The following is an 18082-nucleotide window of genomic DNA, read 5'->3' on the forward strand; positions in this document are numbered from 1 at the left end:
GAATCTCGTGTTCCCAGTATAAAACTTACCTTATTTATTTTTCAAAATATCTAATAATGAACAGTAAATTTCAAACTATATCAATACATTGTTTCCACCTGTCCTAAGTCAGGAATCTGATGTTCAGTAGTTGTCGTTTGTTGATGTGGTTCATAAGTGTTTCTCGTTTCTCGTTTTTTTATATAGATTAGACCGTTGGTTTTCCCGTTTGAATGGTTTTACACTAGTAATTTTTTTGGGGCCCTTTATAGCTTACTGTTCGGTGTGAGCCAAGGCTCCGTGTTGAAGACCGTACTGTGACCTATAATGGTTTACTTTTATAAATTTTGACTTGGATGGAGAGTTGTCTCATTGGCACTCATATCACATCTTCTTATATCTATATAATTTCTTCTCTAAAATAAGATAAGATAAAAACAAGCATTTTTCTAGTTTCCAGACAGTAACTTGTGTGTAAGTGTACGGATCTCTCTAAAATTGTAATACACGGTTCCATACCACAAAGTGAAGGCTGGGATTAATTTGGGGGTAATAACTCCAAGGGGGAGGGGGTTCAAAAAGTTTGGGGGGATTTTTTTTTTCCAATTTTTTTTTGGGTTCATATTTTTTTTCTTCAAAATTTTTGAAATTTCAAATGATTGCACAGTATTGCGCAATTGCAAGAAATCTTCAATTGCACAGTATTGCGCAATAACAAGAAATCTTCAATCAGTATACAGTATTTCGCAATAGCAAGAAATCTTCAATTGGCCAGTATTGCGCAACAACACAGTATTGAGCAATAGCAAGAAATCTTCAATTGCACGGTATAGCGCAATAGCACAGTATTGCGCACTTGCAAGAAATCTTCAATTGCACAGTATTGCGCAAAAGCAAGAAATCTTCAATTACACAGTATTGCGCAATAGTAAGAAATCTTCAATTGCACAGCAATGCGCAATAGCACAGTATTGCACAATAGCACAGTATTGCGCAATAGCAAGGATTCTTCAATTGCACTGTATAGGGCAATAGCAAGAAATCTTAAATTGCACAGTATTGCGCAATAGCAAGAATTCTCATATTTGCACAGTATTGCGCAATAGCAAGAAATCTTCAATTGCACAGTATTGCGCAACAACAAAGTATTGCGCAATAGCAAGAAATCTTCAATTGCACAGTATTGCACAATAGCACAGTATTGCACAATAGCAAGAAATCTTCAATTGCACAGTATTGCGCAATAGCACAGTATTGCACAATAGCACAGTATTGCGCAATAGCAAGAAATCTTCAATCGGTCAGTATTGCGCAATAGCAAGAAATCTTCAATTATACAGTATTTCGATATAGCAAGAAATCTTCAATTGGCCAGTATTGCGCAACAACACAGTATTGCGCAATAGCAAGAAATCTTCAATTGCACAATATTGCACAATAACACAGTATTGCACAATAGCAAGAAATCTTAAATTGCAAGTATTGCGCAATAGCAAGAAATCTTCAATTGAAAATACAAATTTCTTTTAACCAATTTCAATGGGATAAATTTAAGTCTTTAATTTTTGGGGGTTCTAACCTTGTATTACTTTTTTGGATATTGGGCCCCATTTTGAGATTGGTCTACATTGAGGTCAAAAGGGTCCAAAATTAAACTTTGTTTGATTTCATCAAAAAACTAAATTGTTGCGGCTGTATGATATGCTGAATCTTATTGTGCATTTAGATTTTTTTATTTTGGGCCCTGTTTTCAAACTAGTCCATATTAAGGTTTGAAGGGTCTAAAATTAAACTTTGTTTGATTTCAACTAAAAGTAAATTTTTGGTGTTTTTTTTATATACTGAATCTAACCATGTTGTAACATTTTGGATATCAGACCATTCTAGGTAAATTAAATGTCCCATTCTGTCAAAAATTTGATCACAATCCAAATTCAGACAGTATCAATCTTGAATATTGTGTCCAAACTTGCCCCAACCGTGTTCAGGGTTAGACCTCTGCGGTCGTATCTGGCTAGTATAGACTGTCCCTGGCTCAGCGAAGCATTTTATTTCAGTTTGTTTTAAAAAATCAATTTAAAAAATAATATAAATATTTTATTAGATAAAGCACATATATATATATGATATATATAATGCGTATTCCAAGTTAACTCGAATAATTCTGCGCCCTCTAGCGGCCTATAGCCTATCGAGGCTAATGTAGCAATCGGAGATTAGACGGAGATCGGCGGAATATAACGACTGACATTATTCGGGTTAATTCCAAGTGTATAGACAGGTTTATCTGTAATTGACCTAGAAAACATGGGCGCATCCATTAACCTATCACGTGACCGATCCGCCATTACAACCGTGAAAAATAACGCACGTGTATTGATCAAAACATTATCGATTTTCTGTTTACATTTGTATTTCCTTCATTTTCTTATTTATTTCACTATGGATACTGCCGAAAGTTATAAAAAAAGGTGGAGGCATTTCTTGTGCAGTTAATATTTGTCCAAATAATTGTAGAAAATTTCAGATGTGCAAAAAAAATCAATAAATAAAATATGTGAACTATACAAGTTGTGCCGACTGCACACAATCCTTTTTTTTTTAATAAAACTATTTATGAAAGTAAAACTACACTGGCAGACGAATGTTGACACGTCGTCAAACGAAATTATTTATGAAAATTAATCCGATGACTACAGTGCATCTGCCTCTGTTTGTATAGAAGATCTACACATTAGATGATTCCAGGATTTTAAAAGGGGTGGGGGCGCGGGTCCCCAAATAAGACACAATTTGTAGTGGAAGCGGTAAAAAGTCTGAATTAACGATGAATGAAGCTTCATAAGGGGGCCTGGGCACCCCCTAAATCCGTTCCTGCACATTTCTTTAGATAATAATAATGAAACCTACCCCGAGGCTACATGCATGTAGCTATAATTGGATGCAAATCAAACAAGTATGAAGAGACGATTTTTTTTTTATACATGACGACTATCTTTAGGCTGCAAAATGGACAGACGTTCCGACAACATTAATTCAGACAAACATAGTGTTAACAGAGGAGTAAGGAGTTCAAAATTGAATAAAATCAGGAAACCACGTCAGTGTATAAATAGACATATTATGAATGACAGTTACGCGTTATTGTATACTTGTCTAATGTAACTAAGTTTTCTGTACTTTAGTGGAATAAAGTACACAATTTACTTTTTAACTACGATATTGCAGATCAGCTGTTGCTCGATCGTACTGATTTAGAGGTTAACACTTAGTTTGATGTTTGGTTATTTATGACGGCGCTTTCATATTTCGAAAAGTAAGGCTAGTAAACTATTTTATTCCTGGGTGCCAGTTCTTGCTGAAAAACTTAAAGGTTTTACAAACAGCTGCATCCATAGACAAGTCACAGCAAAACTTACTATTAAGGGCACTTCTCTATAAACCTCGTCTTAATGGTCCATATATGAAGGAATGTGTGCTCAAAGTATATATTCACTTTAGTCGGATGGTCCAATATACATCCCTAATGTAATACTGTAATTCTGTATTTCACTGTATTATATATATCGGGGACTTATAAAGGAGTCTAATACAGATTCAGGATGAAAATATACGAGACCTCTGTTTTGGGGTGGTGGGGAGGGGGAAATTGGCAAAACACTAAATGACGCTTTTAAAACATAATTCTAATCATTGCTTTTAATTTACACATTTGTGTCTTTTGTGGTTTAATGACATTCATTTATTTTCAGCACGGGCCGGAGCATGATGTTATACTATGCATACTAGTAGTTTCATGTCAAGTATTTTTTCTACAAAAGAAATTGGAATCGAACACCTAATAACTATATGATAACATGGGCCGTGAAAGTCCAAAACTTCTTCGGCCCAATTAAATCGCAAAGTTAAGTCTACATATGGCCCGACGCACTGATAGCATATAGCGCAATTCATGCGGAGACAAAAGTGATACGAAAACGTCACTCAATTTTGAGCAGTATACGTGAGTCGAACCACAAGCAAACAAATCGTTTCTGTGAAAAAGTTTATCATCAAACGGTACATGTCTATAGATATATATTTTTCAGAAGATGTAAGTAACCGGGCGCCGGAGAAAACGGGCTGTCGAATATAGGACCGTCGCCTCATTAAAGGTTTGCATGACTACAGAAATTTCTTTGAGTTTGATAAAATTGCACCTGTTTTTTCTGATAAAGTCACATTCGACCCGCAAGACAATTTATTTTTATTTATGTACGTGTTATAATAATCAATATTATGATTACCAAATGATTATAATCGATATGTAACCTGGGATTCGTATTCGCAAATATTATGTCCCGGTTCTAACGTATCAAATAAAATGAGTTATATTTTAAGGACACGACACCTGGCCTGCAATACACTTATAATTTCAATGTCCATTCCTTATCTAATTACTTTATTATTTATTTTGTAATTTTGCCGAGGTCAAGTACGCTTCACATTCTTGTGTTTACGTTAATTATATGCGGTCTGGGAAATAGATGTATATCTTGTTTACATTTTTTTCACGGTTGTAATGGCGATCGTACTACAACGACGCCTAGGAGTCGCGTCACAAACTAAGGCAGATAATTGGAAAAACCTGTCTTATAAGACGGGTTTATCTGTAATTGACCTAGAAAACATGGGCGCATCCATTAACCTATCACGTGACCGATCCGCCATTACAACCGTGAAAAATAACGCACGTGTATTGATCAAAACATTATCGATTTTCTGTTTACATTTGTATTTCCTTCATTTTCTTATTTATTTCACTATGGATACTGCCGAAAGTTATAAAAAAAGGTGGAGGCATTTCTTGTGCAGTTAATATTTGTCCAAATAATTGTAGAAAATTTCAGATGTGCAAAAAAAATCAATAAATAAAATATGTGAACTATACAAGTTGTGCCGACTGCACACAATCCTTTTTTTTTTAATAAAACTATTTATGAAAGTAAAACTACATTGGCAGACGAATGTTGACACGTCGTCAAACGAAATTATCTATGAAAATTAATCCGATGACTACAGTGCATCTGCCTCTGTTTGTATAGAAGATCTACACATTAGATGATTCCAGGATTTTAAAAGGGGTGGGGGCGCGGGTCCCCAAATAAGACACAATTTGTAGTGGAAGCGGTAAAAAGTCTGAATTAACGATGAATGAAGCTTCATAAGGGGGCCTGGGCACCCCCTAAATCCGTTCCTGCACATTTCTTTAGATAATAATAATGAAACCTACCCCGAGGCTACATGCATGTAGCTATAATTGGATGCAAATCAAACAAGTATGAAGAGACGATTTTTTTTTTATACATGACGACTATCTTTAGGCTGCAAAATGGACATCCGTTCCGACAACATTAATTCAGACAAACATAGTGTTAACAGAGGAGTAAGGAGTTCAAAATTGAATAAAATCAGGAAACCACGTCAGTGTATAAATAGACATATTATGAATGACAGTTACGCGTTATTGTATACTTGTCTAATGTAACTAAGTTTTCTGTACTTTAGTGGAATAAAGTACACAATTTACTTTTTAACTACGCATGATATTGCAGATCAGCTGTTGCTCGATCGTACTGATTTAGAGGTTAACACTTAGTTTGATGTTTGGTTATTTATGACGGCGCTTTCATATTTCGAAAAGTAAGGCTAGTAAACTATTTTATTCCTGGGTGCCAGTTCTTGCTGAAAAACTTAAAGGTTTTACAAACAGCTGCATCCATAGACAAGTCACAGCAAAACTTACTATTAAGGGCACTTCTCTATAAACCTCGTCTTAATGGTCCATATATGAAGGAATGTGTGCTCAAAGTATATATTCACTTTAGTCGGATGGTCCAATATACATCCCTAATGTAATACTGTAATTCTGTATTTCACTGTATTATATATATCGGGGACTTATAAAGGAGTCTAATACAGATTCAGGATGAAAATATACGAGACCTCTGTTTTGGGGTGGTGGGGAGGGGGAAATTGGCAAAACACTAAATGACGCTTTTAAAACATAATTCTAATCATTGCTTTTAATTTACACATTTGTGTCTTTTGTGGTTTAATGACATTCATTTATTTTCAGCACGGGCCGGAGCATGATGTTATACTATGCATACTAGTAGTTTCATGTCAAGTATTTTTTCTACAAAAGAAATTGGAATCGAACACCTAATAACTATATGATAACATGGGCCGTGAAAGTCCAAAACTTCTTCGGCCCAATTAAATCGCAAAGTTAAGTCTACATATGGCCCGACGCACTGATAGCATATAGCGCAATTCATGCGGAGACAAAAGTGATACGAAAACGTCACTCAATTTTGAGCAGTATACGTGAGTCGAACCACAAGCAAAAAAATCGTTTCTGTGAAAAAGTTTATCATCAAACGGTACATGTCTATAGATATATATTTTTCAGAAGATGTAAGTAACCGGGCGCCGGAGAAAACGGGCTGTCGAATATAGGACCGTCGCCTCATTAAAGGTTTGCATGACTACAGAAATTTCTTTGAGTTTGATAAAATTGCACCTGTTTTTTCTGATAAAGTCACATTCGACCCGCAAGACAATTTATTTTTATCTATGTACGTGTTATAATAATCAATATTATGATTACCAAATGATTATAATCGATATGTAACCTGGGATTCGTATTCGCAAATATTATGTCCCGGTTCTAACGTATCAAATAAAATGAGTTATATTTTAAGGACACGACACCTGGCCTGCAATACACTTATAATTTCAATGTCCATTCCTTATCTAATTACTTTATTATTTATTTTGTAATTTTGCCGAGGTCAAGTACGCTTCACATTCTTGTGTTTACGTTAATTATATGCGGTCTGGGAAATAGATGTATATCTTGTTTACATTTTTTTCACGGTTGTAATGGCGATCGTACTACAACGACGCCTAGGAGTCGCGTCACAAACTAAGGCAGATAATTGGAAAAACCTGTCTTATAAGACGGGTTTATCTGTAATTGACCTAGAAAACATGGGCGCATCCATTAACCTATCACGTGACCGATCCGCCATTACAACCGTGAAAAATAACGCACGTGTATTGATCAAAACATTATCGATTTTCTGTTTACATTTGTATTTCCTTCATTTTCTTATTTATTTCACTATGGATACTGCCGAAAGTTATAAAAAAAGGTGGAGGCATTTCTTGTGCAGTTAATATTTGTCCAAATAATTGTAGAAAATTTCAGATGTGCAAAAAAAATCAATAAATAAAATATGTGAACTATACAAGTTGTGCCGACTGCACACAATCCTTTTTTTTTTTTAATAAAACTATTTATGAAAGTAAAACTACACTGGCAGACGAATGTTGACACGTCGTCAAACGAAATTATCTATGAAAATTAATCCGATGACTACAGTGCATCTGCCTCTGTTTGTATAGAAGATCTACACATTAGATGATTCCAGGATTTTAAAAGGGGTGGGGGCGCGGGTCCCCAAATAAGACACAATTTGTAGTGGAAGCGGTAAAAAGTCTGAATTAACGATGAATGAAGCTTCATAAAGGGGCCTGGGCACCCCCTAAATCCGTTCCTGCACATTTCTTTAGATAATAATAATGAAACCTACCCCGAGGCTACATGCATGTAGCTATAATTGGATGCAAATCAAAAAAGTATGAAGAGACGATTTTTTTTTTATACATGACGACTATCTTTAGGCTGCAAAATGGACAGACGTTCCGACAACATTAATTCAGACAAACATAGTGTTAACAGAGGAGTAAGGAATTCAAAATTGAATAAAATCAGGAAACCACGTCAGTGTATAAATAGACATATTATGAATGACAGTTACGCGTTATTGTATACTTGTCTAATGTAACTAAGTTTTCTGTACTTTAGTGGAATAAAGTACACAATTTACTTTTTAACTACGCATGATATTGCAGATCAGCTGTTGCTCGATCGTACTGATTTAGAGGTTAACACTTAGTTTGATGTTTGGTTATTTATGACGGCGCTTTCATATTTCGAAAAGTAAGGCTAGTAAACTATTTTATTCCTGGGTGCCAGTTCTTGCTGAAAAACTTAAAGGTTTTACAAACAGCTGCATCCATAGACAAGTCACAGCAAAACTTACTATTAAGGGCACTTCTCTATAAACCTCGTCTTAATGGTCCATATATGAAGGAATGTGTGCTCAAAGTATATATTCACTTTAGTCGGATGGTCCAATATACATCCCTAATGTAATACTGTAATTCTGTATTTCACTGTATTATATATATCGGGGACTTATAAAGGAGTCTAATACAGATTCAGGATGAAAATATACGAGACCTCTGTTTTGGGGTGGTGGGGAGGGGGAAATTGGCAAAACACTAAATGACGCTTTTAAAACATAATTCTAATCATTGCTTTTAATTTACACATTTGTGTCTTTTGTGGTTTAATGACATTCATTTATTTTCAGCACGGGCCGGAGCATGATGTTATACTATGCATACTAGTAGTTTCATGTCAAGTATTTTTTCTACAAAAGAAATTGGAATCGAACACCTAATAACTATATGATAACATGGGCCGTGAAAGTCCAAAACTTCTTCGGCCCAATTAAATCGCAAAGTTAAGTCTACATATGGCCCGACGCACTGATAGCATATAGCGCAATTCATGCGGAGACAAAAGTGATACGAAAACGTCACTCAATTTTGAGCAGTATACGTGAGTCGAACCACAAGCAAAAAAATCGTTTCTGTGAAAAAGTTTATCATCAAACGGTACATGTCTATAGATATATATTTTTCAGAAGATGTAAGTAACCGGGCGCCGGAGAAAACGGGCTGTCGAATATAGGACCGTCGCCTCATTAAAGGTTTGCATGACTACAGAAATTTCTTTGAGTTTGATAAAATTGCACCCGTTTTTTCTGATAAAGTCACATTCGACCCGCAAGACAATTTATTTTTATTTATGTACGTGTTATAATAATCAATATTATGATTACCAAATGATTATAATCGATATGTAACCTGGGATTCGTATTCGCAAATATTATGTCCCGGTTCTAACGTATCAAATAAAATGAGTTATATTTTAAGGACACGACACCTGGCCTGCAATACACTTATAATTTCAATGTCCATTCCTTATCTAATTACTTTATTATTTATTTTGTAATTTTGCCGAGGTCAAGTACGCTTCACATTCTTGTGTTTACGTTAATTATATGCGGTCTGGGAAATAGATGTATATCTTGTTTACATTTTTTTCACGGTTGTAATGGCGATCGTACTACAACGACGCCTAGGAGTCGCGTCACAAACTAAGGCAGATAATTGGAAAAACCTGTCTTATAAGACGGGTTTATCTGTAATTGACCTAGAAAACATGGGCGCATCCATTAACCTATCACGTGACCGATCCGCCATTACAACCGTGAAAAATAACGCACGTGTATTGATCAAAACATTATCGATTTTCTGTTTACATTTGTATTTCCTTCATTTTCTTATTTATTTCACTATGGATACTGCCGAAAGTTATAAAAAAAGGTGGAGGCATTTCTTGTGCAGTTAATATTTGTCCAAATAATTGTAGAAAATTTCAGATGTGCAAAAAAAATCAATAAATAAAATATGTGAACTATACAAGTTGTGCCGACTGCACACAATCCTTTTTTTTTTAATAAAACTATTTATGAAAGTAAAACTACACTGGCAGACGAATGTTGACACGTCGTCAAACGGAATTATCTATGAAAATTAATCCGATGACTACAGTGCATCTGCCTCTGTTTGTATAGAAGATCTACACATTAGATGATTCCAGGATTTTAAAAGGGGTGGGGGCGCGGGTCCCCAAATAAGACACAATTTGTAGTGGAAGCGGTAAAAAGTCTGAATTAACGATGAATGAAGCTTCATAAGGGGGCCTGGGCACCCCCTAAATCCGTTCCTGCACATTTCTTTAGATAATAATAATGAAACCTACCCCGAGGCTACATGCATGTAGCTATAATTGGATGCAAATCAAACAAGTATGAAGAGACGATTTTTTTTTTATACATGACGACTATCTTTAGGCTGCAAAATGGACAGACGTTCCGACAACATTAATTCAGACAAACATAGTGTTAACAGAGGAGTAAGGAGTTCAAAATTGAATAAAATCAGGAAACCACGTCAGTGTATAAATAGACATATTATGAATGACAGTTACGCGTTATTGTATACTTGTCTAATGTAACTAAGTTTTCTGTACTTTAGTGGAATAAAGTACACAATTTACTTTTTAACTACGATATTGCAGATCAGCTGTTGCTCGATCGTACTGATTTAGTATTATATGTCTCTGGTATCTATACTACTAAAATAACGAGGTCCAATTTGTTAGCCGGCATGACGTAAAAACGACAAATCAAAGAATTCAACGTTATATACACTGACTATTACAGGACAATGGTGTTGTTATTTAAAATGTATAATTGTTTGTATTGCTTGACCCTTATGGGTGTAATTTTGCAATAAAGATTATATTTAAAAATTACTCCAATTTAGGCCCTTTTGTATTCCACATAATTAATAATACCAATAATTAACAAGTTCCAGTATAATCACAGTATATCTACTTTTAGCGCAGACGCATAGATACACAAAATTGGCTGTTCCGCGTTACGTTCATCTTATTTATACGCCGGACCATGTTAACTAAATTTTTGACAGTAAATCCCACGTTTTACGTAAACCAAGCTACGAATACAATACGGTTATCTCTATTCTGAGGGTAAATAAAAAATCGGTCCATTTCAGTTATTATTTCGATGTAAAATGTCATAAAACGAAAATTTCGCGAAATGCATGATGTTGTCTTCTTTGGCAACTAAATTAACATGGTGATGTCATATGCTTCCGGCGTCAAATGTTAACACCGGGCGTTTTTTTAGGCTTCTTGTACGCCTCAGAATGTAATAAAATAATAACACAAAAAGAACAAAAGAATGTGAGTTTTTAAAATTTATTATTGAATAATATTATATTTTGTGGGGTAAAACGGAACAGCCAAAACAGCATCGTGTGACTGAGCCGGATTTAGGGGGGGGGGCAGGGGGCCCGGGCCCCCGCCTTTTGTCGGAAAAATTTGGTTGATTATATAGGGAATCACTGAAGCATCACTGGAGCGGGCCCCCTCTTAGGCAGTCAGTTGGCCCCCACTTATGAAAATTTCTGGATCCGCCTATACACAAAAGGGCCTTCACGGGCCTTCACGGGCCTTCACGGTTGACAAAATTACAGAATTTGTCCTATTAGAATCAAAATAATTCATTGCAGCTGTCGCTCGGAATAAGATAATCGAATATAAATGCATAACCCATGGTTAAATGAAAACAAATCTACGGCTGCCATGAATTATTTCTTAAACATAGAAAAAAAATAGATAATTCGATTTCGATGTGCAATAAAGTCAAAACGGCACGCTTTTTTTTCCTTTCCGATGTTTTTATTCCCAATGCAGTGTAGAAGATCACGCATTTGCGCAACTTAGCAGATAGGCAGCCAATCTTTGATTTGAACCGGCCGAGGATCGAACATGAGACCTCCGTCAGGCACTTGAGGCAAGCACGCTACCCCAAGACCACCGATGCGGTTATGAATATTCAAGATGCACATACATGTATATTCAAAACATTTGAAGCAAGCAAATGTGGCCATAAGACACCGTGCCTCCACACTATCAGATTTCCATGTTTAGTGAATCACTTAATCAGGGTCAAACCCATAATTTAAAAAGTTTTGAATTTGGAATGGGAATGACGAATAGACGGACGCACCGATTAGAAATAATAATATCGCCTTGCTATCATAAGTTTGTCATTAAAGTAAAGGATCCTACATAACAAAACTGCCATCAAATATTCCATATATATATAAATATAAGAAGATGTGGTATGATTGCCAATGAGACAACTCTCCACAAGAGACCAAATGACACAGAAAGTAACAACTATAGGTCACCGTACGGCCTTCAACAATGAGCAAACCCCATACCGCATAGTCAGCTATAAAAGGCCCCAAAATGACAAATGTAAAACAATTCAAACGAGAAAAGTATAACAGCCCAATTATTCACAAAATAATGAACGAAAAACAAATATGTTACACAGCAAGAAACGAAAACCACTGAGTTAAAGGCTCCTGACTTGGGACAGGCACATATAGAATGTGGCGGGGTTAAACTCCCTTGAAGGCGCCAACCCTCCCCTAACTTGGGACAGGGGTGTAACAGTACAACATAAGAACAAACTATAAAAATCAGTTGAAAGAGGCTGAACTATGTTCGTTTATCAGACGTATTTGTATAAATAAACGCCATCATGTTTCGTAAAAAAAAATGTATGAGCAATTAATGACGTTTTATTACACGTACAAACTTCCTAGAACCTTTGCATCATTATAATATAATGTTCTAGAAATATGCTAAAAACAGTAAGTCGTTTACACCAGAGACATATTATGTATATTTGTCTCTGTTTACACTTTTTACCAGTGTGCTGGTGGTAGGGTTCCACAGGGCAATGTCATGCGTCTGGTGTATGGGACTGTCCTATCGATGTCTTATGCCGCTGGCTAGCTATATTTTTTGTGAAAAGAAAGTCGAGTGAGTAATTCTTTCTTGCCAGTACATAGCCTCTGCATTACCAAGACTCTAGCAGTATCCTCCTGTGGTAGCACTAGAAAACTGATTACATACATCAGGCGAATCTGTTGGGGATCTCGGAGCAGCAAGGGCCCTAGAAATGCAGTTTGTAGGCCCATTGGTATGTGGACATGCCCTAGCACTCATTAACCTTGCCCCAACTATGGGTCAAATAGTCGGCCAGGAGAGGGTCGTAGCCAGGTTAAGGTAATTTTCCTAAGAGAAGAAAACTCTAAAATTAAAATCAACGGGTAGATCAGACTCGTTAGCCTTGGAAGGCATCTATCTATTGGAAGAAAAACCATAAACAAGTAACCCTGGTCCACCAGGTTGAAGGTTGAGCTAGGGGTAATCTCCCCTACTCATAAAACATCATCTGATTACGGCAAACAGGATTAGCAAAATTCACCTTTTCTCGTAACATCAGAATACCAGCAGGGACTTAGAATGGGTTTTTGGAATGTCCGTACCATGTACGAGACAGGAAAACAAGCTCAAGTGTTAAGAGAAATGAACGAAAACAAGCTGCACATACTAGGCATAAGTGAATGCAGATGGACAGGGTTTGGCAAAAACTTGACAAACACAGGAGATACAACCATATACTCTGGTAGAAATGACGACAAACACCAGGGAGGAGTTGCCATCATCTTCAACAAATCAGCTACAAAATCACTTATTGAGTACAATCCAGTCAACGAAAGAATAATAACAGCACGACTGAATACAAAACCTATAAAGACATCAACCATCCAAGTCTATTCTCCAACAAATGAAGCTGATAAAGAAATAAAGATGGAATTCTATGAAATGCATTATGCTCCAAGCTGAGATAGAGAAAATCCCCCAAAAAAGACCTAACAATCATCATGGGAGATTTCAATGCTAAAGTAGGACATAATAACAGTGGTTTTGAGAAAATAATGGGGAAACACGGATGTGGAAGCATGAACGAAAACGGATAATATCTGGTAGACTTCTGTGGGCGGAACAATTTTACAGTAGGTGGAACACTGTTCCCACACAAGGAAGTTCATAAGCTGACTTGGGTATCACCTGGAGGCAGAGATAAAAATCAGATTGAACACATATCAATTAATGGTAAATGGAGATCTTTACAAGATGTGAGAGTAAGGCGAGGTGCTGATGTAGGAAGTGACCATCATCTTGTCACAGCAAATATCAAACTCAAACTTTTGAGAGCATCAACACCTAGCAAGGTACAGAGATTTGACGCAGGGAAACTCAGAGATATAAAAACCAACCATGACTTCAAATTAGAACTGAAGAACCGCTTTCAACTTCTAGATAATCGTACCAACAAGGGAGAAAGTGAAACAGTAGATGAACAATGGCAAGACGTGGAAGAAATGTTTAAAAAGACCAGTGAAAAAATCTTAGGTTTCAAACGACAAAAAAACAAAGAATGGATCAAACCAGAGACATGGAATCTGATTGACAACAGGAAAGAACTCAAAAAGAAGATATGCCATACACACTCTGATAGACTGAAAGACAGATTAATGGGACAATACTTCAACTGAAATAAGGAAGTTAAGAAAGCCACTAGAAAATATAGAAAAGATTTCATTGAAGGGATGGCGATAGAGGCTGAAAAGGCTGCTTCAGAGCAAAGAATGGGTGATGTTTATCAGATCACAAAGAAACTGTTTGGCCACAAAAGAAACACCTACATGCCAGTGAGAGACAAACAGGGTCATCTAATAACATCAGAAAGAGAGCAAGCGAGTAGATGGAATGAACATTTCAAAGAAGTATTGAATAGGCCAGAACCAGAAACAACAGCAAACATACCTATTGCAGAACATGATCTTGAAATAAACATAGAAGTTCCATCAAAATCAGAGATTATAAGAGCAGTTAAGAACCTCAAAAACAATAAAGCCCCTGGAAGCGATAAGCTATCAGCAGAGCTATTTAAAGCAGATTCAACCTTAACAGCGAACATTCTACATCCACCATTCAGAAAGATTTGGAAACATATTAAGATACCTAAAAACTGGTCAGAAGGAAACATCATAAGACTGGCTAAGAAAGGTGATCTCACAAACTGCAATAATTGGAGAGGAATCACCTTATTACCAACTCCAAGTAAAATTTCAGAAAAAATACTGATAGATAGAATTAAAACAGCAATTGACAACAAACTCAGAAAAAAACAGGCAAGTTTTAGAAAAGGAAAGAGCTGTTGTGACCCGGTATGTGTGCTACAAAATATTATCGAACAGTGCACAGAATGGCAGAGACAACTGATAATAAACTTCATAGATTTTGAAAAAGCTTTCGACAGTACACACAGAAAAAGCTTATGGAAGATCTTACGAAGCTATGGGATACCAGCAAAAATAGTACAACTTATCCAAATGTTTTATACAGAATTCAGATGCACTGTAGGTACTTCAGCAGACATGCACCAGTTTTCTTGTAAAATCAGGAGTTAGACAAGGTTGTGTTATGTCATCCCTTCTTTTCATAATAACCGTCGGTTGGGTAATGCAATCTTCCATAAGCAGTAACAACACAGGCATTAGGTGGACTCTCTTTAACTCTCTAGAAGATAATCTCTCTGCTGGATAACTCGGACTAAACCAAAATCGGCCTATCACAAAATCGGACTATAACAAACTCGGACTATAACAAACTCGGCCTACCACTATTTATATGCAGAAATATATTGAACAAACTCGGACTACGATTAGTAGATTGAGTTGTTAACGTTTTTTTTGTCTGACTTTTAAAAAAAATCTTTATATTTTAAAAATTATATACGAATTTATGAGAAAATGATAAATATTTTTGAAAAAACAATATAAAGAAATGTATGAAAATAAATTTAGATCCTTCATTGAAATATGTGTTATATGAGTTGAATTTGATATTTTTGAATGAGGATAATTAACTTCTATTTGAAATATTATTGTGATTTTCTCGTTTGTTATGTTTATTGACAAAAGATGTTTTAATGATTGGCGTGTGTCCATGTTTGTATTGTGTTTAATCTTGGTGTTCATTATTAGTATACAAACAAAGAAAAATTTAATTGACAGTGAATAGCTTCTTTACAATTTCATTTATCTGTAATTCTTTATTAATGGAAAAGTAACTATATTTAAATTGTCACATCAAACAGATACAATGTTTTTAGAAAGACAAGCCGACGCAAACATTTATTATACATATTTCATTTATTATGCATATTTATCAAAATAGATGTGGAGTAAAATTGAAAAAACAACAGATATTTCTTTTTCTCACAAACCACTGGGATTCAACCAATAAAAGTATGATCAGAAACATATAATACACTACACTGTCTTATAATTACATAAGAATTGTAATAAAAAAAAAAAAGAACATGAAAACGTCAGTTATACCATAGATATCTATGGTTATACACAAGCTGCTACTTCGAAGAAATTGTAATATTTAGTTAATTACAATTTCATGTAATTACAGGTAGTTTTGTTCTCACTTTGGGTGATTAAATAGGTGTCAACAGTACATGTGCCAGTTGTTAGTTTAAATTCAGGTGATTAAAAAGTTGTCAACGATACACGTGGCATGATGTCATATTCCCAGTTCAATCATATAAGATATGCATATGATAAATTATTTTGAGAGGGACATATATACGAATAATAATACAGAAAAGACAGATAAGTGGTAGATTTTCATTATTAAATGAATTTATTCTTTTCTTTTTATACATATCTTGTTAACGTAATTTATATGACTCGCTTCTAAAATGTTCAAAATGATTATTTAATTAATTGTAAATCATAATTAATTAATTAATTGCAAATTAAGTATTGATAATTAATTTCCAATAAAGAAAACAACATCCAACATCATACTTATATTCTTCTAGTAGTCCGAGTTCGGTATAGTCCGATTTTGTGAGGCCGATTATGTTATAGGCCGAGTTTGTTATAGTCCGATTTTGTTATAGGCCGAGATATCAGGGATTCGATAATCTGGCCTTACTGTCACATCTAGAAACACACATGCAAGACAAAACCACCAAGTTACAAAAGAATGCAAGTATGATTGAACTGAATATCAACATCAAGAAATCAGAAGTTATGCCTCTTAACATCCCAGAGCGTCCTGTAATAGATTTGAATGGGGCACACCTGGAATGCACTTCATCTTTCACTTACCTGGGCAGCATAGTAACATCTGAAGGAGGAGCAGACAAAGACATCCGAGCCAGAATAGGAAAAGAAAGAACTGCATTTTTAAAGCTACGTCACATCTGGAAGTCTAGCAACATCAGTAAGAACACCAAAATTCGACTATATAACAGTTGTGTACTAGCAGTGCTGCTATATGGGGCAGAATGTTGGAGAATTACCGAAAAAGACATCAACAAGCTTTCCAGTTTTCACAACGGTTGCCTCAGAAAGATCTTAAGGATATTATGGCCACGCAAGATCACCAACAAAGACCTCCATGAAACAACAGGATCCGACAACATGGAGACTCTACTAATGCAAAATCGATGGAGATGGATTGGTCATGTTCTACGAAGACCAGCCGAGGACTTGACCAGAGTTACCCTGAGCTTAAGATGGACACCAGAGGGGAAAAGAAAAAAAGAACGCCGCCCCAAAACAACTTGGAGAAGAACATTTGAAGCTGAAATGAAAGACCACGGAATCAGCTGGGGCAAGATAGAAAAGAAAGCACAGAACAGAACAGAGATGGGTGGAAAGATCTAGTCCTTGTCCGCTATGTGCCTCCGGGCATAAAAAGGACTAGGTGGGTAGGTACACCTTTTACATTCGGAATTTCCATCGTGTTTGAAACTCCTTTTTTAACCTTAAAAGTTATCAATAAAAAATGAGAATAACATATCTCGCTTCAGATCTCATTATTTCCATTTTTTAAACTTAATTTTGATTCAGTAGTTTTAAGAATAAACCACTTGAGAACAAAGTAAATAGTCCAAGTGAAATGATCAAGTATCAAATGATCCGTGCATTTGATCACCGGTAGCCGTTAGGCAGTGGATCAGAGCAGTGAATTAAGGCACCGTGAATTAATTACTCCGTTAAAAGGTTGTTGTCAATAAAATATTCCAATGACAAAGTAAAGATTACCATAGTAGATTGGGTTAATTTTCAAATAACATCTAATTGAATCAAGTATGTGTATTCAACGCCGGAGCAAAAACTTCATGGAGTCTATGATCCCGGCCCTCCGTCATGTTTCAATGCAGTAGGCCGAGATACGTTCAGTAAGGTTGGTAATGTCGAGAAAGGATGTGTATAGTAAGACCATAGATATAATAGCCATTATATCTATGGTAAGACTTACTATACAATTTCTTGAGTCGAGTAATGTCTATTTTAATGAAATCTCTAATAGGAA

At 35.7% G+C, this 18082-nt stretch overlaps 1 protein-coding gene across 1 annotated transcript in view; it reads left to right on the forward strand.

The window, feature by feature from the left end:
- LOC127701179 (uncharacterized) overlaps positions 1-18082 on the forward strand; it is a 213226-nt gene that overhangs the window by 26513 nt on the left and 168631 nt on the right. The gene's annotated exons all lie outside the window — the stretch shown is intronic.

This window comes from Mytilus californianus, unplaced genomic scaffold, assembly GCF_021869535.1.
Source record: "Mytilus californianus isolate M0D057914Y unplaced genomic scaffold, xbMytCali1.0.p SCAF_5, whole genome shotgun sequence".
NCBI classification, from domain to species: domain Eukaryota; kingdom Metazoa; phylum Mollusca; class Bivalvia; order Mytilida; family Mytilidae; genus Mytilus; species Mytilus californianus.